The following is a 24,199-nucleotide window of genomic DNA, read 5'->3' on the forward strand; positions in this document are numbered from 1 at the left end:
TTAAGGCTCAAGCGACACAAGCCATCGCTTGGATCGGCAAGGTGAGAGGGGCGCTAGAAACGCCACAACTATACGATTTGTGTACAGAACGTATCACTGTTACTAGTAGTCGCTTGTGGCGGCGAACTGAATGGGCGCCAACGGCGAGATTCGTATACAGTGCGCATCACGATTAGGAGCCAAACCTGACACTGGGGAAAGTGTGGATACTGACGTCTCGACGTACCTCGTTCAAACTGTGTACAACAAAACCGTATGTAAAACAAAATCAACATGTATTCGATCACAAGAAATTGCATATCGAGCATAAGCTAGATATCTTTCGATGATTCTGTGAATCCAGGCGTGCTGTCGATCAGCTGTGGTATACACTGAGCTGGCAAGCCATGGGATAGCATATGAACAAGGTGTAAAAGGGAGAGCATTGGCGGAGCTGTGGTTCCTACCCCGGTGCTTCATCTGGAAAAGTTGCCGACGTGATTATGGCCGCACCGCGGGAATTAACATACTTTTATTGCGGAATGGTACTTGAAGCGAGACGCAAAGGATATTGCATTTCGGTTAGCGAATTAAATATTCCGAGATCCACTGTGTCAAGAAGTATGCCTCGAGTATCAAATTTCAGGCATTACCTCTTACCGCGGACAACGCAGTGGCCGATGGCCTTCACTTGGTTCAAATGGCTCTGAGCACTATGGGACTTAACATCTATGGTCATCAGCCCCCTAGAACTTTGAACTACTTAAACCTAACTAACCTAAGGACATCACACAACACCCAGTCATAACGAGGCAGAGGCCTTCACTTAACGACCGAGAGCAGCGGCGTTTGCGTAGAGTTGTCAGTCCTAATATACAAGCAACATTGTGTGAAATAGCCGCAGAAATCAATGTGGGACGTACGACGACCGTATCGGTTAGGACGGAGCTCGAAATCTGGCAGTAATGGTCGATGGCAGCAGAAGACCGACGCGAGTGCCTTTGCTAACATCACAACATCGCCTGCAGCGCCTCTCCTGTGATCGTGACCATATCGGTAGGGCTGTAGACTACTATAAAACCGTGGTCTGGCCAGATGAGTCCCGATTATCAGATAAGAGCTGATGGTAGGGTTAAAGTGTTTCGCAGACCCTACACGAAGCCATGGACCCCAAGTTGTCAACAAGGCAATCTGCAAGCTGGTGGTGGCTCCATAATGGTGTGGGCTTTGTTTACATGGAATGGACTGGGTCTTCTGGTCCAACTGTGAGACCACGTGCAGTCATTCTTGGACTTCATGCTCCGAAACAACGATGGAATTTTTATGGATGACAATGCGCCATGTCACCGTGCCACGATTATTCGCGATTGGTTTGATGAACATTCTGCACAATTCGAGTGAATGGTTTGGCCACCCAGATCGCCCGACGTGAATCCTATCGACGTTTATCTCACGTAATCGAGAGGTCAGTTCGTGCACAAAATCTTGCCCAAGCAACACTTCCGCTGTTATAGAGGCATGGTGGCTCAGTATTTCTGCAGGGACTTGGAACGACGTAAGTCCATGCCACGTCGAATTGCTGTACGAAGCCAGGCAAAAGGAAGTCCGGCACGATATTAGGAGGTATCCCATTACTTTTGCCATCTCATTGTATGAACAAAGGTGGTGGTTTGGCTAAGGCGTTGTATACTTATTGCTGGTGGACGTTCTCTTCGAGTTAATAAATTATTCAAAAACCTAAGTTTCCTAGCACGTGCTCCGAATGTCGTAAAACTTTCTCAACGTTTGTGTTACACTGCGATGCAGGTAAAATTCCTTTCGGTATTGACGAGTTGAGGTTCACGTAGGGGCTTATACCAATTCTGCAGGTACGAAGACATCGCGGACGTCTGTGTTCACGACCGATAGTTTAAGTAAAAAGGGAATTTGCTAAGCTATTGTCATCGATGGAAGATCAAACTAACAAATTATAAACGGCTGATGTTTGGTGCGGTTGCTACTCGACATTTACACGATGCGGCAATACTTCTTTCAGCCACGTAAGCCCAGGGTTAGGGCACCACAGATGTTGCAAAGTTTTTAATTTTTTTCTCGATAGAGGATAGACATACCTCGATTTGAAAACAACCATTTTCGCTCAGTTTTCAGGGGTTTCTTACATAAACAATGAACGATCAAATTTGATGACGCTGAATGTTTAGGAGTGTGGAGATAGAGTAGCAGCCGGATTAAGTACAGAACTTCGTCTCTTCGACGATCTGAGCCTTCGAGGAGGGTACTGAATTTTTGGGAACGAGTATGGCGGTGAAGCAACTTTGGAATCACCCTGTGAGAATGCAGGGCCTGCTGTGAAAAGGGCGCATACCTGCTCCTTCCCCTCTAGCCTCGCCGGCCACTCAATCTTGGACGGCTTTAACGGCCGCGGCCTCTCGTCGCAGTCTTTGTTTTACCCAACGTTCTGAAGACAAAAATTAGTAGCTGTGCTTGAACTCAAAATGGGAATCGTAGAAAGAAATGGCGTCTTTTTGGCGAAATTGTGTTGGGTAAATTGAGACAACCAGTACTACAGGCATACTCTTCAAAAAACGTGCTGCCGCCATCGTGTGGTGCTGGTTGAAAATACGGTAACGGATAAGGCCGCGAAGTCATTTCTCTCCCACGCAATATGCGAATGGTATTGGACAGGAAATAAATAATTTTGATGTATTCTCCGCAGTGAGTAGGAAAGAACGAAAGGGGCTAAACAGAGGACGATGAAATGAGCAAATAATACTAACAAACATATCCCCATCACAACCACACTGTTATGTCAAAGGCTCCAGTTATTTCTAAACACCACACGTGAGGCGTAAGTTAGAAACTTCCCTCCTTTGATTTTATCGTAGTTACGGATACCTAAGTACAGGTAAATTCCGTTTCGACAACAAGTGTATCTGTCGTGGCTCACTAATACCGTGGCCTCCCAGGCCATCCGACTTGATCCCGTAGGCTGTTTTGTATATGTCACGATATCTAAAATCTAACGTGTATTGAAGCCCTGTTGATGGTCGTCAGTACTTTAGAACAACCCTGGGATTTCTGAACTTGAGTGGCCATGCGGAACAATACTGGTTGTTCTTGTCCTCGAGTGTATATCCGCAGTCTGGATCCTCAGGGACTTTGTAGTATGGTGTTGATGTTGTCAGTCGTATCGGGGGAAACCATCGGTTTCCAGACCGATGTTTGTTGAGTGTATTTTCTTGTTTCATTGCCCTCTGCTTGTCATCTTTAGTTTGTACCTGTAATAGTCAAACCGCCTCTATATCTTAATACCATCTGATAAATTTGTCCTAACAATATACGAAGTAGAAAATCTGAAAAGAATCTAATAAATGATTTTAATGAGGAACAAAAATCTGTAACACATGAGCTGCTTACAATATGCCTAAATAATAACTTAAAGAGAAACGACACCATTTTTCCATCAAGATTTTGTGCTATGAACACTTTACAAGGAGATTTCCTTAAAAGAGAATAATAATTGTAGAGATTTTAAATATGCAAAAAGTTGACTGCATATCGTTTCACTGCACGTTGTCGACAATATAAATATGGTAACCACGTATTTTTTATTAATTTATTTTCTGAAAATATATGCCAGTTTGCAGCATTTCATTATTACATCGGATTTTATAATGATTCGATACTTTCTTGAATATGTAGATCCATAAACATTTCCTTTTCGCCGGGGAACATGCTTGGAGTGTATAGACAATAAACATTCATTAATATTTTGGTAGATAAAAGAAAATACACCCCATAATGGCTTTCATCGACTGCTAAAAAAATGTACTTACTACAGGCATGATTACTTAATATGTGACACAAAATGACATTAGAAATATTTTAAAAATATAAATTATGTGAGTTACAACTTCGACATATACGATAGCTTTCCAATAAACTGACATGCCTGATTACAAAAGATTAGTATTCGTAGCAGTCATTACATTATGTGTATCATTTGTGAAGCATCCGACTAACTGAAAACGCTTTCACAAGAACACTGTGTAATATTCACTAGCTTGAAACCGATGGCAGTGAAAGTTTCGTGGCTATTTTGTAATTCAATTTCGTATTTTAATAACGAATTGATGTACTTTGTGTTTGCTCTCCTAAATACTGCGAGAGTAGGAAATACTGGAATAGTGATCACTTGTGCTCAAGAGACCTGTGGTATCTGATACCTGTGAACAATACTAAAGGCGCCAGTTGGCCAGGAGCCGCGGTCGCATAGCACTGTGACTTATCTGAGACCTTGGGACGTTATCACGCTTGCTGAGCTTCTGCTGCTCTACGGCCTGTCCTCGTTAAATGCAGCTATTAACCGTCTAAACTAGCTATGTAAATCAACTTTTATTAGTAATAATTAATACGTTCGTTTATTAAAACCACCCGCCATTTTAGTCTGGGGTCTTTTGGGGTAACGCATTATCTCGTGCTATTATTTCTGACAAGATTAAACGCAAGTAGGCCTCGAACTAAGCACGTCAGTACTAGTTAGTCTCTAAATAATGTCCCAAAACAGTTCTTACGTTAACATCCGCTGGGAGACAAAAAAGGGCAAGTCTTCTCGTAGACGTCTGCTGGTGCTGACACCACTTTTCGATATTATGATGATGATAGCGGCGCGTCGTGACACGGAGTCTGACCGCTCAGATGCCACAATTAGGGGACAATAGTCGAAGTTGGAACCGAGGGGCGCACAACTCACTCTCTGTTGTCCTAGATAGGCTAAACAGAATTGAGATCAGAGGGAAATGACATACCCTCGTGTAGACGGAATGTTGCCCAAACTGTTTCGATACAATTACGAATTGTTGGGGTGATACAGTGTCTTCCTTGAATGTACAGGTCGCCCGTGGACTGCTGCTTGCGAGAAGCGAATGCATGTTAACGGATGGGTGCCCATATCGCTGGTGAGAAGGAGACAATGTTATCGAGACCTATTTAATCTCTTGTTTTAAAACGGGGATGTGCATTCCGACATAATCGTACACTGCCATCGATGTGTGTCGTTAGTCGAGGCAATCGGTGAAGAGTCCAACAGCGGGAATGGTGTGGCGATGAGGGCGGGGACATCTGTACTCCACAGCGGGGATGTCGAGCTGGGTCGTATGGCCGCGGATAAGTTCTTAAGCATTGAATGAGGTCGTCCATCTGTCCGCTGCCACAATCGGCGACGGGGTACTTCGAGCCGTGTCATAGACAAGTTGTTGCTTCGTTCAGTTGATTCTAGGGGAGAGTAGTTTTCTACTAACGGAAGTGTGATGGTACATAATTGATACGGTAGCACGTGAAGTGTCCGGTTCACGCACGAACTCGACGGAGGAGTCTCTTGTGCGTCATACAGCAACGATACGGTCGCTACAGAATGCGCAGATGACGAGAATCTTAAAATGGTCGTGTTACGAGATGTCGGCTTTCAGAGGGGCGACGGACTATATAACAGGAAGTGCACTTTGCGGATACACAACACCAGTAACGAAGTCCTTGCGGCAAACATCCCACACAACGAAGCGAAATTGGGAGACAAAATCGTGCGGTCCTAAATTTTTGCACTGTGCCAGGAGGGAGTGTCACGGACAACATACTAAAAATCCTGACCGGTGGCATGTAAGCCTCGAGATGGGGCTGAGTTTAAAGGTCACTTATTATGTTTTTCTCTAATAACTTGAAAACCGCGGTATATAGGGAAAAGTTTAACTGTAAAAAAAAATTAAACTGCTTAAAATTTCCTACAAGAAAGATCCTATTGGATTTTTTTCTCCAGGACTAATAGTTTCAGCGATCATTGGATGGAAAGATGGTAGATTATTGAAAGTATTGTTCTAATGTTATAGAATTGTTAATCATTAAATGAATTGGGTTAAAATCGAGTACTAAATTGTCTGTTCCACATCCAAATGCAGCAGAGCCGTGTTAAACGATAAACTGTGTTCCGGGGATTTAACAGGATGTGAAGGGCGAGGGAAGCTAGGTGTTTATGCACTTGCCCCCTTCATAGGTCTACAAACTGATGGCCTAGCTGGTGATCCTCCACTCTGTCTCCCCCACTACGTCACAAGACGCAGCCACAGGGCAAGATACATAGACCCTTATGAATTACAGCCTGGGGAGTGTTTACTTTTCAGAAAATACGTTAACATTGCGAGATACGAGTTTTATCCTGTTCGGAAGCTGCAGTGTTCATCCGGAAAAGGCAACATCCCCCACCGTGGGCGCTGCTCGCGTTTGAGTTCCCAGAATGGATCACCCCAGCATTTCCTGTTCAGTTCTCTTACGTGAGTAGACAACATAAACTTCAAACTTCACCGAGCCCGTGTTTCTATAGTGTATTTATTTTCAGTTTAAGGGGTACCTATCCTATCTGGAGCTGTTCAATGAGCTATTACGTAAAAAAAAAAGAAAAATAACAGCAGGAGCTGTGAACTATCTACCACAATGAGGAGCTTTTTTCAAGTTGAACACTCTGTCTATATGTATTTGACAATGTCGATTTCATTCTCTACTATCACTGCCTGGAATACTTTTCACAGCACGAGGGGGTGTCGAATGCATCACTCCAGGCTAGCTCTCCCAAAATCTGAAGAGTTCTGAGGCTTAAATTGTCTGCCTCTGCAACAGAAGTAGGTCGCGTACGTTTTACAGAACTCCAGATATTTGAACATACGTCAACCAGAGCATTACATCAGAGTGCCATTTATTTATTTATTTATTTACACGTCAAGTTCTGTAGGACCAAATTGAGGAGCAAATCTCTAAGGTCGTGGAACGTGTCAGTACATGAAATTACAACATAAAAGTAATAACAGATAAAAATGAACCCAAAAAAGTCAGTCCATAAGCTTAAGTAAACGCAGTCAACAATACAATAAGAATCAGCTTAATTTTTCAAGGAACCCCTCGACAGAATAGGAGTGACCCATGAGGAAACTCTTCAGTTCGGATTTGAAAGCGCGTGCATTACTGCTAAGATTTTTGAATTCGAGTGGGAGCTTCTTGAAAATGGATGAAGCAGTATACTGCACACCTTTTTGCACAAGAGTTAAGGAAGTCCGATCCAATTGCAGGTTTGACTTCTGCCGAGTATTAACTGAGTGAAAGCTGCATATTCATGGGAATGAGCTAATACTGTTAACAGTAAGGAATATACATATTAAGAGGCCAATGTCAAAATACCCAGACTCGTGAACAGGGGTCGACAAGATGTTCGTAAACTTATACCACTTATTGCCCGAACCGCCCGTTTCTGAGGCAAAAATATCTTTTTTAGAATGGCAAGAGTTACCCCACAATATAATACCATACGACATAAGCGAATGAAAGTAAGCACAGTATACTAATTTTCGTGTCGAACGAGCACTCATATCTGATACCGTTCGAATATTAAAAACGGCAGCAATAAGTCGTTGAACAAGATCCTGAACGTGGGCTTTGCACGACAACTTACTATGTAACTGAACGCCCTGAAATTTGAATTGTTCAGTTTCACTAATCATATGCCCGTTCTGTGCAATTAAAACTTCAGGTTTTGTTGAATTGTGTGTTGGAAACTGTAGAAACTGAGTCTTACTGTGGTTTAGCGTTAGTCTATTTTCTACAAACCATGAACACAGGTTATGTACTGCACTATTTGAAACCAAGCCAATGTTGCACACAACATCCTTTACTACCAAGCTAGTGTCATCAGCAAACAGAAATATCTTAAAGTTTTAAAGAAGTCACCTGTAATACTAGAGGGCATATCATTTATATAAATAAGGAACAGGAGTTGCCCCAACAGTGATCCCTAGGGACCCCCCCTTTCCCCCCTTTACCTTGACTCATTTATAATGTATAAGACGCAGTCATATTAAAACGAGAAGATGATGGAGAAGATGGAGAAAGGAAAGATTTATTATTACAAAAGTAATCACGATAACTGTTAATGCAGTTATTCCACTGTGAGATAAGACGATCTGTGCAATTATGGATGGAAAAATGTTTGCGGTCGTCCACGGAACATGGCTGTAACCAGGCGTGCACTACTTCTTCCGAATGAAATAGACTGCGAAGAACGTGTGTCTACACGACTCCAGAAATACAGGAATCGCATAGAGATGGATACCGACTGTACGGAGATGTGTGAACAAGTGTAACGTATTGCGAATACGCAGACAGAAAGACACTTTCCTGTATTATTACACGAGTGAAGAACAATCACCAGAGACAGTTAATTCAATAAAATATCAAGGAGTATGCGTTGGTTGGTTGATTCGGGGGACTGGACCCGCTTGGTCATCAGTCCCGTCTGATTACGGGAGGATGGGGAACCATACCGGCATTTGCGATTTAGGGAAATCACGGATAACCTAATCAGGATGGCCGCGAGCGAGTTTGAACTGTCGTCCTCCCGAATGTGAGTCCAGAGTGCTAACAGTTCGCCACCACGCTCGGTGGAGTATGCGTACGGAGCGGATTAAAGTGGAACGACCGAAGAAAACTAATCCCAGGAAAGGCAGTTGCTAGCCTCACAAAATCCCTCCGCCACACACCGTAAGGCTGTTTGCAGAGTACAGGTGCAGATGTACGTGTACAGTTTTCTACCGGGTTTATTAGTCCCGTCAACCTCGTAGCTAATAAAACTTGGTGTATAACCCAACGTAAGTTTGTTTGAATTCTTCATACACCAATCGTTTTCATTTGCTGCTCGTACAAAATTTTTCAGTGTGTCCTCTCACATCTTCTCAAAAACATTTAAGAATAGTTTTGATACACCATATTATATGATGATCCTAATTTTCAGCTGGATTTCTGTTAATAGGTGCTTCATTTCCTTTGAGACCTGATTTTTTCGAGCATGATTTCTTTTTGAGTTTACCTTTGTTAAGTAATTGCTCTTTTCGTTTATGTCTGTGTAATGGTAATTGGAACTGCATTTGCCCAAATACTGAAATTTAACATGATTTACCTCCCAGTTCTCGAACAAATACAATTTACATTCCTGACTTCCTGCCTACTGAGTCTGGTTCTAGCATTGTATCAATTTTTGCAGTATATGATAACTTTCAATTCGAAAGTGATTTATGGCAGCCACGCCCTTTACAGTTTTTCTTATTTGATAAACAGTTACATCCGCAGCCCTATTCGGCGCTTGCCATGTTGATTACCTGTTTGCTTTCTTCTAGATTGTGTTACGGACAAACCTTTGTTCTCGGCCTATCTCTAGCTCCTGCTACATGCGGAGGTTTACGCTGAAGAACCGATCACTCTCTTAGTCCTTGTTCTCATTAAAATCTCCCATTATCAGCAAGTTGTGGTTGTTTCTTCATTTATCAGCTTCTGATACACTTGGTAGTCGTTTCCTGTTATATGGTAATGTAAGCGCTTCATTTATTTCTAAGGAATATCTTATGTTTATTTTTAAAACAAGCCTACTTATTCTCAGATTAATTCAATACGGTATCTGTAATACTGATTTCTAGTTGATGGCGAAAGTCTACTCCTCACTTTTCTCCCTGTTTCTTTACTCCACAGAAAAGGTCCGAAATCTTACTGAAAGCTTCCTCCGAAAAAATTTGTGAACAAATAGTTCAGGAGCCCACTCGAAGTGTAAATTGTTTCGAAAACATACTCGACCTCTTAGCAAGAAATAATCCAGAGGAAATAGGGATCATTATGACGGCTACATGTGTTAGTAACCAGAAGGTTACGTCCAACATCCAAATCCACCAAAAATAAACGCAAAATATATCTATTTAAAAAAGCAGATAAAAACTCGCTTTACGCCTTCTTAAGAGGCAGTCTCCGCCCCTTTTCAAATTATATAAGCGTAGACCAAATGTGGCCGAAATAGCGTCGGTCGGCAATTGATAGGTATCCAATGAATTAACCTCCTGCACCCAAGGTCTCTTGGATAACCAGCCGGCCGCCCTACTTGCCTTAGTGCACATGCGCGTTGTAGATCAGGTGTTATCGGGAGCTAGTGTATCCTAGCCTATCACTCTCACAGTATTGGAGGGGTCGCGTGCTCCGCGGTACGGACTACCCACATGGGATTCCACCCGACCTTGTTGTTAACATCCTTCCTCTCCACGTTGTTGACAGAAGGTTAATAAGATCCCCCCACGTTACACAATATTAGTCAGAAAGGTGTAGCGGAAGCAGAAATAAGCTTGCCAAATTTAAAAGAACGCAATACCTCCGAGATTGACTATGTTTACTGAAACTCAAAATTTAGCGCAAACTTCACTGCGAGAGTGGGACACAAAGGACATTTCACGGACAAAGGCACCGATGGCGTCATCGATGACCGTCTCCCCCTCTCACAAGGGCCAGTTGCCATATGTATAAAATGCCCTCTGTCTCCTGTGAAAGTAGGTCTTCTCTAAGTATAAATTGTCTGGAAACTCAATATGTTGCATTGTCATGCTTACTGACCTGGTAGAGGTTCTATTTTGTCAAAATCCAGTTCAGACCTATCGAGCTATTACTAATAGTGTAGACTGTAGAATTCCGGGCTTAATGGACGAGACACTGTGGCACATTCTATGACGTCAGAATCGTAGTTCGGGAACACTGTGACGTCTGAGACAAGGGGAAGTTTGTGCCAGTTCACTCAGAGGTGTATGGTCATTGGTTCTGCAAACTCCACATTTCAGTCTCTCCGTTTGCGTATTCATTGTAACACATACCAGAGAGGGAAGGGAAAGGGCTCTACGCCCCTGCCGCGGCCGCCTCCTCCCTCGCCGTCTGCGAACGTTCAAACCGCACCGCGCCGATTCGGGCCGCGTCCCTCTAAATCCACTCTTGTGTTTGCTTAAATAACCACCACCCCCTAATGACATTACAGTTTAAACAATTCACCCCAGCTCACCTGTTATAGTAAGTTCAAAACAGGGAGAAACTCCATTTATCCCAAGTTTAAAATGATGGGAAATCTGTTGGCTATCAAACTATAGAACACTCGTCCTAACATTAAAACTGAATAGTCCATTGATTCGCTCTGTACTGTCACACTTGTCGCTATCGTACGGAGTTGAGGGAAGGGAGGGGTAGAAATAGAAGAGGTATTCACTTGCATCTTTATTTAAATACTGCAGTCCCCATAACGCGCTGAGATTTAGGCGCTCGAGTCGCGGGCAACCCCTGCCGTAGCCCGCTGTGCTCAGGGGTGCTGCCCCGGGTCGAGCGCCAGAGCCATATTCTCAGGCTGCAGACCGCGTGTAACTCAGCACCAGCATGACGTCATACGGCCCCCGAATTCGGGCCTCTTTGGCCTGCAAGTAGGTACTTAACGTGACTGGTCGGCGCCCCGTCATACAGTTAGGTGACATTCCGTAATCCATTGCTTCCATACTGCTGCTAGCCGTGACTGCCTTCAGTGCTCTGGCTCCCCGTCTCTGCTCGCATTCAGCAACAGTACCGTAATTTTGTCGGGTCTCTGGGCGATTTACCGCATGCTGTACTAATATTCTGTGAAGGTTTGAATGTAACCACGTCTTGAAATACACACTATTTGCTAGTACCTCTCCAACCTAGTCGCAAATCTAATTTGATATTCTGTATTCTACTCATTGGACGACAGTGCGGAACTGTATCGAACATAGTACCAACATAGACTCGTGTATCTAACGCCATGCAGGGTAGTGAACAGATAGTAACATAAGACGTAAGCATAGTATTTCTAAATGACAGCTCGTCAGCTCTCGCCTTATGACTGATACAAACCGTGTGTCCTGCCACAATCGACACGCTCTCGATGGCTGACTGGGACGTACTGCTGCAGCTCTATCCGAGACCAGGCATACTAGCGCAGCCTTATTCAAAATGACGGCTGGCGACGTACAACATATCACTGAGTTTTTGCGTGAGTTTTATGTTGAAATCAACGAATAACATATCGAAATCAGTGAACTTTCCATCTAAAGAATTGTTAACCCACTTCCAGGTAACATCTAGGAACTTTAACACCGACCGAAAGTTCCAACACATACTGGCAGCCTAACTGAACGGCAGTTTAAGATTTGTCCACTATTCCAGTTATTGCTAAAAATCCAAAAGAACAACAAGAAGAAAACCGAGAGTTCCACACACATTTTTGACGAATACTGGTGCTAGTGACACAACGGCTTATTAATGTTTCCAAGAAATCTTAAGTCTTACTCCCTGAAGGCGCCATCCCCTAAGACGCCCTTCACCAGTCGTCTATAAACACCCTTACACTTACCAGCAAGTCGAATTGTAAGCATAAAAAACCCGGCAAATACATATGCCGCCCGTACCCTTCTTATCCTAGACATTTCAGCACGAAAAAACTGTCACCAGTATCAGACACCAGACCACGGCACATCGTGTCGACACGGATTGGAGTCTGCAGGTGACTAAAACTCCCGAGCATTTGGGTAATGGGAGGCGACGCTGTCACTACAGTAGAGCTACGAATCACTCGTCTGTCGGTCAACAGCAGGAAGTGGCACATCGTCCCAGTCTCACACACCGCCCACACACCTGAGCCCGTTTGCACAAATTTTTGCTAAAATCGATGAGAATTGCACCGAAAGTAGTCATTCTCCGCACTTTTGTATCGACTATACATAAATATTATAACCCTAGCAAAATGTTTACGATTTCGTACATTACTGATTTGTGTGTATAGTGTGGTTGTTCTAGGATAGAACAGGACTGGACGTTTATTTATCTAAACAAACACTACGTGCCGAGATGACGCCGACCGCCGCCAAGTCCAGTATCGTAGTCGACACTGTTTCGTCATGTGTGTACTCTGGTAGGAACGTTTATTTACACACAGCCTTTCGGACGGGATCCCAGGGAAGACGCGGCGCTGTAGACAGGTGCAACACTTAGGATAGTTCGATGCGGTACCCGGATTATGCTATGTGCGCTGCAGTTTTCCGGGTACAGCACTCAGACTACTCAGCGCGTAGCACGAAACACCGGACGCAGTAGCCAAACGCGGCGCGGTCCGGTGCTGCGCACGATACGTAGTACTAATGCCCAGCGTGGAACGGGGTGCGGCCTTCCTCCCTCACATATCTTGCATCGTTCGCTGTAAATACTAGCAATGTGATAGCAGTAGGAATACTGGGTAAAATCAGCGAGAAACCATCCAAAAGATATGCGATTGTACCATATAAATTGCAATTGTCTAATGTTAAAACTGATGTTCCGATGGAACTGCTGTGTGTAATATCGCAGCAACTCTCGGCTCGTCTTAGATGTACAAGATCAGCCGTAGGTTAGTAGGACTGTCGATCCAGCCATCCTGCACTTGAACTTCAGTTCCAGTATGTTCTTTTACAAATTTATTGCGGTACTTTCCTACACCCTATGCTAATTTTTTTTACGATTTCAAACATCTTTCCGGTGACTCGTCAGAAATCAGCCCTTCTGACAGTCCATTCTGTCGCAAACTCTTGCCACCACTGCAGGAATGTGATAGGAAGAGAGACAGAAATGGTCGTATGTTCAAATGTGTGTGAATTCCTAAGGGACCAAACTGCTGAGGTCATCAATCCCTAGACTTACACAATACTTATACTAAGAACAACACACACACACACACACACACACACACACACACACACACACACACACACACACACACACCCAGCCCGAGGGAGGACTCGAACCTCCGGCGGGAGCAGCCGCGCAATCCGTGACATGGCGCCTCAAACCCCGCGGCCACGGTCGTATTATTCTATGACGTTACAAGGCACACATGGGAATACTACCGATGTAACGTGATAAGTGCACTCGAACTGTCATCACTGTGAGAGCTACCTGTGTAAGAGACTTCGATGAAACAGGACCGTGCAGGTTAGAATACCGTTACTCTGCTACGTGGTTTACTGTGTTACATTCCAGGTGAGTGAAATCCAGTTTGTCAACTTAGAGGGGTGGGAATAGGACTGCTATAAATAGCTCGTGGAATATCCTTCTGGTTTATAGATGACCGTGCTGGTCACTGACTGTAAGGCAACAAAATAGCTTGCTTCGTCAAAGCAACGTTTGCAAACAATTCCCTGCATCCTGTTAGCGTGTTCAGAATGCCTTAAAATCCTTCCGTGCACTGCACTAAAGCATTTGGGAATTGCAGTTCACACCCAAAGATCCCTTTCAGCCGTACGTGAGATTTATCTGATTGAGGTTCAGTTCTGCTCTCGCGTCTATAACGATAGAAGCCGACCTCTTTCAAGAGTATGGGGTGACTTAGCCCTCTGGCATCATGCAGCGCTGCTGGCTCTGTAGAAATGACGAGTTCTGTGCGCCGTGCGGACCAACGCAGTATTGCTGTATTTATTTTAAAATATGGACCTAACGACTGTTGGATGGCGTTAAATCAAACCGAGCAAGATGTCGCAGTGGTTTGCACACCGGACTCGCATTCGGAAGGACGACGGTTCAAACACGCGTCCGCCATCTTGATTTTGGTTTCCTGTGATTTCCCTACGTCGCTTCAGGCAAATGCCGGGATGGTTCCTCTGCAAGGGCACGGCCGACTTCCTTCCCTGATGACCGCCCTGTCTGATCCTTCCCCCAGATCAGTCGATCGTTAAATCAACATCGGCACGTTCGCACCCAAAATACTGTACCATACGAAATGCTCTGCATATGTCGGATGTCCCAGGTACAACCTAAAATAGTTACAGTTTTCCTACGGTTCTGCCACACGTTTCTCTAGCAATTTGCTTGACGGTTGTTTTTTTATAGGAGAGAGATTCTGTGGTGATCTAGTGTTCTGTTTTTCTTCTGTACGTTACTGCAGCATACTTTAAGCTCGGTCATCAAACGCTGCTGCCTGCACGCGTTTGTTTCTGTCGAAGAGTGCACCTACAGCTTTCGCGGAGTGGTAGTCATGACACTGGAACGTAATGAGGTGCGCATTTCGTTCTTGCGGAAGTCCGACGTTTGCATGTTTCTCGTGCACCAGTAGAGGGGGCGTAGCTCCGCTATGGCTGCAATCGTTCGGCAGACGTTTGCGCTGGTCTAGCGCCTGGATCTCGGTGGATTTTGGCGTATCCTGACACGCCCTACAGCTGTTTAAATATGTATAAGTAACAATTCCTACCCTACTACACACATAACGAAACAGTTTTGGCTATTATGCAGGACTTCGCGGCGGTCGGCGTGCATGTCGTAGCGATCTCGACACGCAGTGTTCTATCTTACTCCTAGGTAATGCGATGTTGTTTAAAGGAAGAAGCTAGTACGATCAATTTTAGAGTGCATGACAGGCAGATCTCAAACGAAATCGTAAACATCCTGCTAGGGCCATAATATTTATGAACAGTCGATACAAAAGTGTAGCGGGATCACGCGAAATTCACTACTTTCGGTGCAATTTTCATCTATTTAAGCACAAAGTTGTGCGAACTGACTTGGATGTGTGCGGGATTTCGCGACAGGAGTGGCGCTTGCTGCTGCTGCCGACACGCGTGTGATTCATGCCTCTACTATGATGACAGCGTCACCTCCCGTTACTCAGATGCTTGGGAGCGCCTTTCACCAGTCTACGTCGATATGTGCCGTGTCTTAGGGGAAGGCGTTTTCAGAAGTGGATGGAAGACTTAAGCTTTCTTGGAAACATTAATAAGCCGTTGTGTCACTACCACCAGTATTCGCAAAGAATGTGTGTGGAACTCTCGGTTTTCTCCTTGTTGTCGTTTTGGATGTTCAGCAGAAATGGGAATAGTGGACAAATCTTAAACTTCTCTTCCAATTGGCTGCAGTATGTGTTGATCTTTCGGTCGGTGTTAAAGGTCATGAAAGGCACCTCGAAGGGGGCTTAATATTTCTTTAGGTGGAAAGTTCACTGATTTCGATATATTATTCGTTGATTTCACCATAAAATTGACGCGAAAATTCAGTGATATGTTGTACGTCGCCAGCCGTCATTTTGAATAAGGCTGCGCTAGTATGCCTGGTCTCGGATAGAGCTGCAGCAGTATGTCCCAGTCAGTCATCGAGAGCGTGTCGATTGTGGCAGGACACACGGTCTGTATCGGGCATAAGACGAGAGCTGTCGGGCTGTCATTTAGAAATACTACGCAGACGTCTGATGTTACTCTGTCTGTTCACGACCCTGGATGGCGTTAGATACACGAGTCTGTTGGTATTATGTTCGATACAATTCCACGCTGTCGTCCAATGAATAGAATACAGAATATCAAATTAGATTTGCCATTAGGTTGGAGAGGTACTAGCAAATAGCGTGTTGTTCAGAAAATAGATACGGAGTACTACTACAGTTTCTGAAATTGATGCAGTGTTTGCAATCGTCTCGGCTAGTGTCTAAGTGCTCAGTCTAGACGTTTGCCTACATAGTACGCCTCTGTGCAGTTTCAAAATTTAGGCGTGATCAAGAACAGAACGGAGGGCGGCGAGTGGGCGTAGAGCCTTTCCCTTCCCTCGCCGTGTGTGTTTAAATAAAGAGGCAAGTGGAGAGATGAAATCGTTGAGTTAACTGAAGGAGTGGTCGGCCAGAGTGGCCGAGCGGTTCTAGGCGCTACAGTCTTGAACCGCGCGACCGCTACGGTCGCAGGTTCGAATCCTGCCTCGGGCATGGATGTGTGTGATGTCCTTAGGTTAGTTAGGTTTAAGTAGTTCTAAGTTCCAGGGGACTGATGACCTCAGAAGTTAAGTCCCATAGTGCTCAGAGCCAACTGAACCAGTGACCGTACACCTCCGAGTGAATAGTAGCTTGGAAGGAAAATATGTCACGTAGGGCTGCAGACCCGTCCTTACATGCACAAACGTCCTTTCTCTCTGTCGTCGCACTGCCAGTATTCCAGAACTTTGATTCTCACGTCTTAGAACTTACCCCAGTATGGAAAGTCTGGACCAATATGCAGGAACTCTACACTCTTATAAATAGACCGACCGGTCGGAGATGGTTGTGACGTCATGGATCCAATTTTGGAGCTCTGGCGCAGTACATCAGGAGTCTACACAGTTATAAATAGCCCTAAAGACTGAACTGGATTGTGACATCATACAGCCTGTCCCACTAGTCTAGGTCAGTCAGCATGACAATGCGCCATCTTACATTTCACGAGAATTTATAATTGGGACAGCAGCCCTGCTTCCACAGTCACGGGTAAAACACACTAGCGCGATTGGGCTATTGTTTTCAATTTCCACCCAAAATTTGAACTTCCCGCCGTTTTGTATATACGGCAAGTGTCCTTTGTGAGGCAGGGGAGGGTGTGATCGGGAACGTCATGGGCGCCCTGCTTTGTCCGTAAACTGTCCTCTTTGACCTACTCTAGCATTAAAGTAAACGCTAATGTGTTGACCAGTTCTGTGTACCGTGGGGGATCAGTACCATCTATCGCTAATTTAGTTGATATACATTGAAGAGCCAAAGAAACTGGTATAGGCATGCGTAATCAAATACAGATACGGAAACAAGCAGAAGACGGCACTTCGGTCGGCAACGCGTATATAAGACAAGTGTCCGGCGCAGTTCGTAGATCGGTTACTGCTGCTACAATGGGATATTATCAAGAATTGAGTGAGTTTTAACATCATGTTATAGTTGGCGTACGAGTGATGGTTCCTGTACGACCATGTCACGAGTGTACCGCGAATATCAGGAATCCGGTAAAACATCAAATCTCCGACATCAGTGCGGCCGGAAACAGATCCTGCAAGAACGGGACGAACGACGAATGAAGAGAATCGTTCAAAGTGACAGAAGTGCAACCCTTCCGCAAATTAAGAGAGATTTCAATGCTGTGCCATCAACAAGTGTCAGCGTGCGAACAACTCAACGAAACGTCATCGATATAGGCTTTCGGAGCCGAAGGCCCTTTCGTGTACTTTTGATAACTGCACGACACAAAACTTTACGCCTCGCCTGGGCCCGTCAGCACCGACATCGGACTGTTGATGACTGGAAATTTGTTGCCTGGCCCCCTCGACGAGTCTTCTTTCAAATTGTATCGAGCAGTTGGAAGTGTACGGGTATAGAGACGACCTCATGAATCCATATAACCAGCATGTCAGCGGGGCACTGTTCTAGGTGGTGGAGGCTCTCTAATGGTGTGGTGCATATGCAGTTAGGAGTGATATGTGAGACGACACATTAAAACATTTTGTACGAGCAGCAAATGAAAACGATTGGTGTATGAGGAATTCAAACAAACTTACGTGGAAGGCACCATTAACTCCATTAGACAAAATTCTGCTCGTCTCATATTCCAACATGTGTGTTCACACAAGTTGATTGGAGCCTACTATCTGGAAAATACAGTAGAAAACTACAGTACGATCAGCCATTGTGAAGAAACCGACACAGAAACGCGCCCCCCCTTCCTTACAGTACTGCTGTAGGCCACTGAAAGGTTCTAAGAATTTTCTTTTGCCCTTTGGTGACACACTTCCTATTAAAAGTTTGTGCTGTAGGAAGACGTGTAACGACAAAGCCGTTAGTTTTCCCCCGTACATTAGACCTAGCATTATACACTGAGCATTGTGAATCAATGTTCGTAGTTTCCCGAGAGACTGACTTGTCCAACAGTAATTCCGGGATACTTGCACCACTGTACGTGGGAAATAATATACACATCGTCGAATACGAGATATGCGACAATGTTTCTAGTCTTTGAAAACCCATCGCAGAATACAGGTTAAAGTGGGTTGCTTGACTGGTTTCTGTTTTTGGTATTGGACGAATCTTCTTATTACAAACCTAATTTCCCACGCAATAAACATACGATAGGGAGATAGGGAATGAACTAAATAAACCCAAAGGCGATTTTTTACTAGTCTGACGTTTCATTTTTGTCAGATACGCGAAGTTCACCGGCTCCAGGGAGACGGATGTCACCGATGGTGCACTGCCAGGAAAGCCAGAACGTGCTTGGCAGAACGGAAAGAGAGTGCCGCTCCTTTGTGACGTGACCCTATCCCATGCATCTGCTCTTCATGCGATCATCTTTCACGGCTGTGAGCGGATTTTTAAGCAAAATACACACATTGGTAAGTGCTGAGTGTTCTCAAATGTTGGGTATTTTACATAAAGAATTAATTCTAAGTTTATCCGTGGGCTCCATATTTCCAGGGTAGTGGTTGGGCTGAGCGGCTGCACTTAATCGTTGAAACGATGACCTCCTTTCTGAGCCACATTGATCTTGCCTAGCTGCGGTGTGTGAGTCAAAGCGTTATTACTTTAGATTCTGACAGGTGATCGTTATATATGCAAGAATTCTTCGAATAAAACTTACTTTGTAAAGTCACTTTGTATGAACGAGAAGGAAGTCAGTCTAGAGTTCAAATCAAAATTTGTTTTCATACAATTGAATCTGTACAAAAACAGGAAGGGATAGTCTGCAGCGGAATAATGAGCCCATACTTCTGAAAGTATTTAACAGTTAAAGACTCCCTACAGTTAAAAAGTGCATATGAGTCGGAGAGTCATATTCTTAATTTTATCATAAAATGTTTAAAGCTGTGATATCGAGGCATACGTCACGGTCCCAGTCTATGCCATTGCGTCTTTACTTGTTTACGAGCTCCAGAAGGACGGTCGTGCATAATTTGTTGGGCCAGCACCCAGGCCAAAAGGGTGTGGCAGGGCATAGCTAAGCCACCGCGAGACGTATTTCTCTAGAACGAATCCTGTTTGCAACGGAGTTTACTATGCAATGAAACTTTCAAATAGATTAAAATTGTGTGTCCGATTCTCTTCGAATTGCTTAAATGTCTACTGCCACACCTACTCCAAAGAATGGTAACATAGACACAGTGTTCTACGCTGGCTGTCACTAACGTCTTATTTGCGGCTTCCGTTAGAGTTTCGTCACATTTTCACAGAACTGTCCGAAGTAGTGTAAGTTAACCTTTTGCGTTCCCTACTGGTGTTAAACTTGCGTTCCATTCCATTCTCGTTATCTCTATAGATAACTAAACAGTATAGGCACAAGTAATTTGACACTTCAACTGTAATTGTACAGTTTGTTTCTTTATTATTATTTTCTTTTGAACGATATGGTGCATGTATCCAAATGTAAAGAACTGTCATTCAGTCCACTATGTGGAAATTCCGTGAAACGGTTTGCATTTCCTTGCGACCGGACAACAAATATGGTTTGCTGAGGTTAACAGCATCGTCTGCAGACGGACTAGAGTGTTGGAGAGATTGACGCATTGGTCGTTTATGTATAATGAGAACATACATAGATTCCTGGGACACACCTCGTACTACGTACACCGCTGTAGAGCATTCGCCGCCCATCAAAGTGTAGTGGGTTGTTAGGATACCTTAAGCTGCCGTAGTTACCATTCGACAGTATGGTAATGTACAAATACCTACCGGAAAACTAAAAAGACTGACTGATTGTTCATTTCAATGTATTGGTTGCAAATTATCGAGCGAAATAAGCGAAAGCTACCTGTTTCACATGGTTGGTTATTCCAGTATCCCTCCTGATTCTTTCAGATACACTTATTCTCCGAACTTATAATACAGGGTGTTCCAGGAGTAACTATCGACATTCAGAGATGACAGAAACGATCATTCGAAGCAAAAAAAGTCTAGTAAACGTGAGCTCTAAAATGCATACCTTAGGAGCTATGAGCATTTTATCTTCGATACTGTGAAAAATTTCTTGTACTGAACAAGTGCTCATAGCTCTTAAGGTATGCATTTTAGAGCTCATGTTTACCAGACTTTTTTCTTCCAGTCACCAATTATCGTACTTGTCATATTCCTGAGTAATTTCTACTGGGAAAACCTGTACGCTCTAGGATTCAGCAACACATGGTGTGGAAGCATATTTTTCTGGAATTCTGTGCTTTTGTTCTGTTACCATTTTTATGAAACTGTTTTCCGGCATTTTTCAACCACATGACATTGTTACAAATGAGATAAGCACGGTCTAATTATATTTTTAAATATACCTTTTAATGTTTCGGATTCTGTCGTTTTCAGTTTCAGAACCTACTCGTTGGGGAGGAACTGGATTGATAATTTCAATCCGCTCATTGACTTCCCATATGACCATAACTTTCGAAGGATCTACCGAATGGACAAGTTAAGTTTGAATCATTCCATGTCAACTCATCTAAGCCTCCCTGCTCGACAATCACGGATTTCGTTGGAATTTTATGTGAACAGTTGCACACGTTTCCAACGAACAGTGGTAAAATTTAATGTTCGGCGAAGCAATACTGCCTGAAATGTAGTCACTTGGTTGATTCCATGCGCGACTTCTGCAGAAATTTTTACGAAGTCTCAGACGGTGTTCAGGAAAGATAGATTAGGCAAAATTGGTGGTGGAGTGTTTGTGTCTGTCAGTAGTGGTTTATCTTGTAGTGAAGTCGAAGTAGATACTCCGTGCGAATTGGCATGGGTGGAGGTTATACTTAACAGCACAACTAAGTTAATAATTGCCTCCTTCTACCGACCCCCAGACTCTGATGATATAATTGCTGAATAGTTCAGAGAAAATTTGAGTCTCGTAACAAATAAGTACCACACACATACGGTTATAGTTGGTGGGGACTTCAACCTTCCCTCGATATGTTGGCGAAAATACTTGTTCAAAACCGGTGGTAGGCAGAAAACATCTTCCGAGATTGTCCTAAATGCTTTCCCCGAAAATAATTTCGAGCAGTTAGTCCACGAACCCACGCGAATTGTAAATGGTTGCGAAAACACACTTGACCTCTTAGCCACAAACAATCCAGAGCTAATTGAGAGCATCGTGACTGATACAGGGATTAGTGATAACAAGGTCGTTGTAGCTAGGCTCAATACAGTTTCTTCCAAATCCACCAGAAACAAAGGCAAAATAATTTTGTGATTCTTGAGTTTCTCCCGGCGTATTTGATAATCAAAATATCCGCGGGTGTGCTGCCGGTCTATCGTGTCCAACGGGCACAATATTTCGGCGATCATACATGTCGCCATCAGGTGTACTGACGGACTGAGCTCCTGTGAACGTGCCGGCACGGAGATCCGTACGCTATGGCTGCTCAGAGGGAACTGGGTTCGGTCGCGGCGGCGGCCGGTTTAAATACCCTCCACCCGCGACGCGCTCCCTCCGCCGTCCGCGCCCCGCGCCACGGTCGCGCGGTGGAACAGATTGCGACGGCGTCTGAGATGACGTCGGTGTGATGGCTCTGTCCGTCGTCGCAATCTGTTCCACCGCGCGACCGTAGCGCGGGGCGCGGACGGCGGAGGTAGCGCGGGGCGCGGACGGCGGAGGTAGCGCGCCGCGGGCGGAGGGTATTTAAATCGGCCGCCGCCGCGACCGAACCCAGTTCCCTCTGAGCAGCCATAGCGTACGGATCTCCGTGCCGGCACGTTCACAGGAGATCAGTCCGTCAGTACACCTGATGATGGCGACATATATGATTGCCGAAATATTGTGCCCGTTGGACACTATAGACCGGCAGCACACCCGCGGATATTTTGATTTGCAAAATAATTTTATTTAAAAAAGCGGATAAAGTGTCACTAGAAGCCTTCCTAAGAGACAATCTCCATTCCTTCCGAACTGACTATGCAAATGTAGACGAGATGTGGCTCAAATTCAAAGATATAGTAGCAACAGCAATTGAGAGATCCATACCTCATAAATTGCTAAGATATGGAACTGATCCCCCATGGTACACAAAACAGGTCCGAACGCTGTTGCAGAGGCAACGCAAAAAGCATGCGAAGTTCAGAAGAACGCGAAATCCCGAAGATTGGCTAAAATTTACAGAAGCGCGGAATTTGGCTCGGTCTCCAATGCGAGACGCCTTTAATAGGTTTCACAACGAAACTCCCGCGTCCGGCCATCCTGATTTAGGTTTTCCGTGATTTCCCTAAATCACTCCAGGCCAATGCCGGGATGGTTCCTCTGAAAGGGCACGGCCGACTTCCTTCCCCCTCCTTCCCTAATCCGATGAGACCGATGACCACGCTGTCTGGTCTCCTTCCCCAAACCAACCAACCACAACGAAACATTGTCTCGAAATTTGGTAGAAAATCCGAAGAACTTCTGGTCGTATGTAAAGTACACAAGCGGCAAGACGCAGTCAATACCTTCGTTGCGCAGTGCCGATGGTACTGTCACCGAAGACTGTGCCGCTAAAGCGGAGTTATTGAACGCAGTTTTCCGAAATTCTTTCACCAGGGAAGACGAATGGAATATTCCAGAATTTGAAACACGAACAGCTGCCAGCATGAGTTTCTTAGAAGTAGATAACTTAGGGGTTGCGAAGCAACTCAAATCGCTTGATACGGGCAAGTCTTCAGGTCCAGATTGTATACCGATTAGGTTCCTTTCAGATTACGCTGATACAATAGCTCCCTACTTAGCAATCATATACAATCGCTCGCTCACCGATAGATCTGTACCTACAGATTGGAAAATTGCTCAGGTCGCACCAGGGTTTAAAAAGGGTAGTAGGAGTAATACATCGAACTACAGACCTATATCATTGACGTCGGTTTGCAGTAGGGTTTTGGAGCATATACTGTAATCAAACATGAATCACCTCGAAGGGAACGATCTATTGATACGTAATCAGCATGGTTTCAGAAAACATCGTTCTTGTGCAACGCAGCTAGCTCTTTATTCGCACGAAGTAATGGCCGCTATCGACAGGGGATCTCAAGTTGATTCCGTATTTCTAGATTTCCGGAAAGCTTTTGGCACCGTTCCTCTCAAGCGACTTCTAATCAAGCTGCGGGCCTATGGGGTATCGTCTCAGTTGTGCGACTAGATTCGTGATTTCCTGTCAGGAAGGTCGCAGTTCGTAGAAATAGACGGCAAATCATCGAGTAAAACTGAAGTGATATCAGGTGTTCCCCAGGGAAGCGTCCTGGGACCTCTGCCGTTTTTGATCTATATAAATGACCTGGGTGACAATCTGAGCAGCTCTCTTAGGTTGTTCGCAGATGATGCTGTAATTTCCCGTCTAGTAAGGTCATCCGAAGACCAGTATCAGTTGCAAAGCAATTGAGAAAAGATTGCTGTATGTTGTGGCAGGTGGCAGTTGACGCCACATAACGAAAAGTGTGAGGTGATCCACATGAGTTCCAAAAGAAATCCGTTGGAATTCGATTACTCGATAAATAGTACAATTCTCAAGGCTGTCAATTCAACTAAGTACCTGGGTGTAAAAATTACGAACAACTTCAGTTGGAAAGACCACATAGATAATATTGTGGGGAAGGAGA

General features: G+C 44.4%; 1 protein-coding gene across 6 annotated transcripts in view; it reads left to right on the forward strand.

Annotated features, from left to right (window-relative positions):
- LOC126183339 (polyhomeotic-proximal chromatin protein) overlaps positions 1-24,199 on the forward strand; it is a 297,294-nt gene that overhangs the window by 143,644 nt on the left and 129,451 nt on the right. For 2 of the 6 annotated variants that reach the window (XM_049925209.1, XM_049925207.1), the window contains exon 3: positions 18,815-19,005. The exons of the other annotated variants lie outside the window; for them this stretch is intronic. The gene's annotated coding sequence lies outside the window, so the exon portion shown is untranslated. The remainder of the gene's footprint in view (positions 1-18,814; positions 19,006-24,199) is intronic. 6 annotated transcript variants of the gene reach the window in all.

This window comes from Schistocerca cancellata, chromosome 4 (genome assembly GCF_023864275.1).
Source record: "Schistocerca cancellata isolate TAMUIC-IGC-003103 chromosome 4, iqSchCanc2.1, whole genome shotgun sequence".
NCBI classification, from domain to species: Eukaryota; Metazoa; Arthropoda; class Insecta; order Orthoptera; family Acrididae; genus Schistocerca; species Schistocerca cancellata.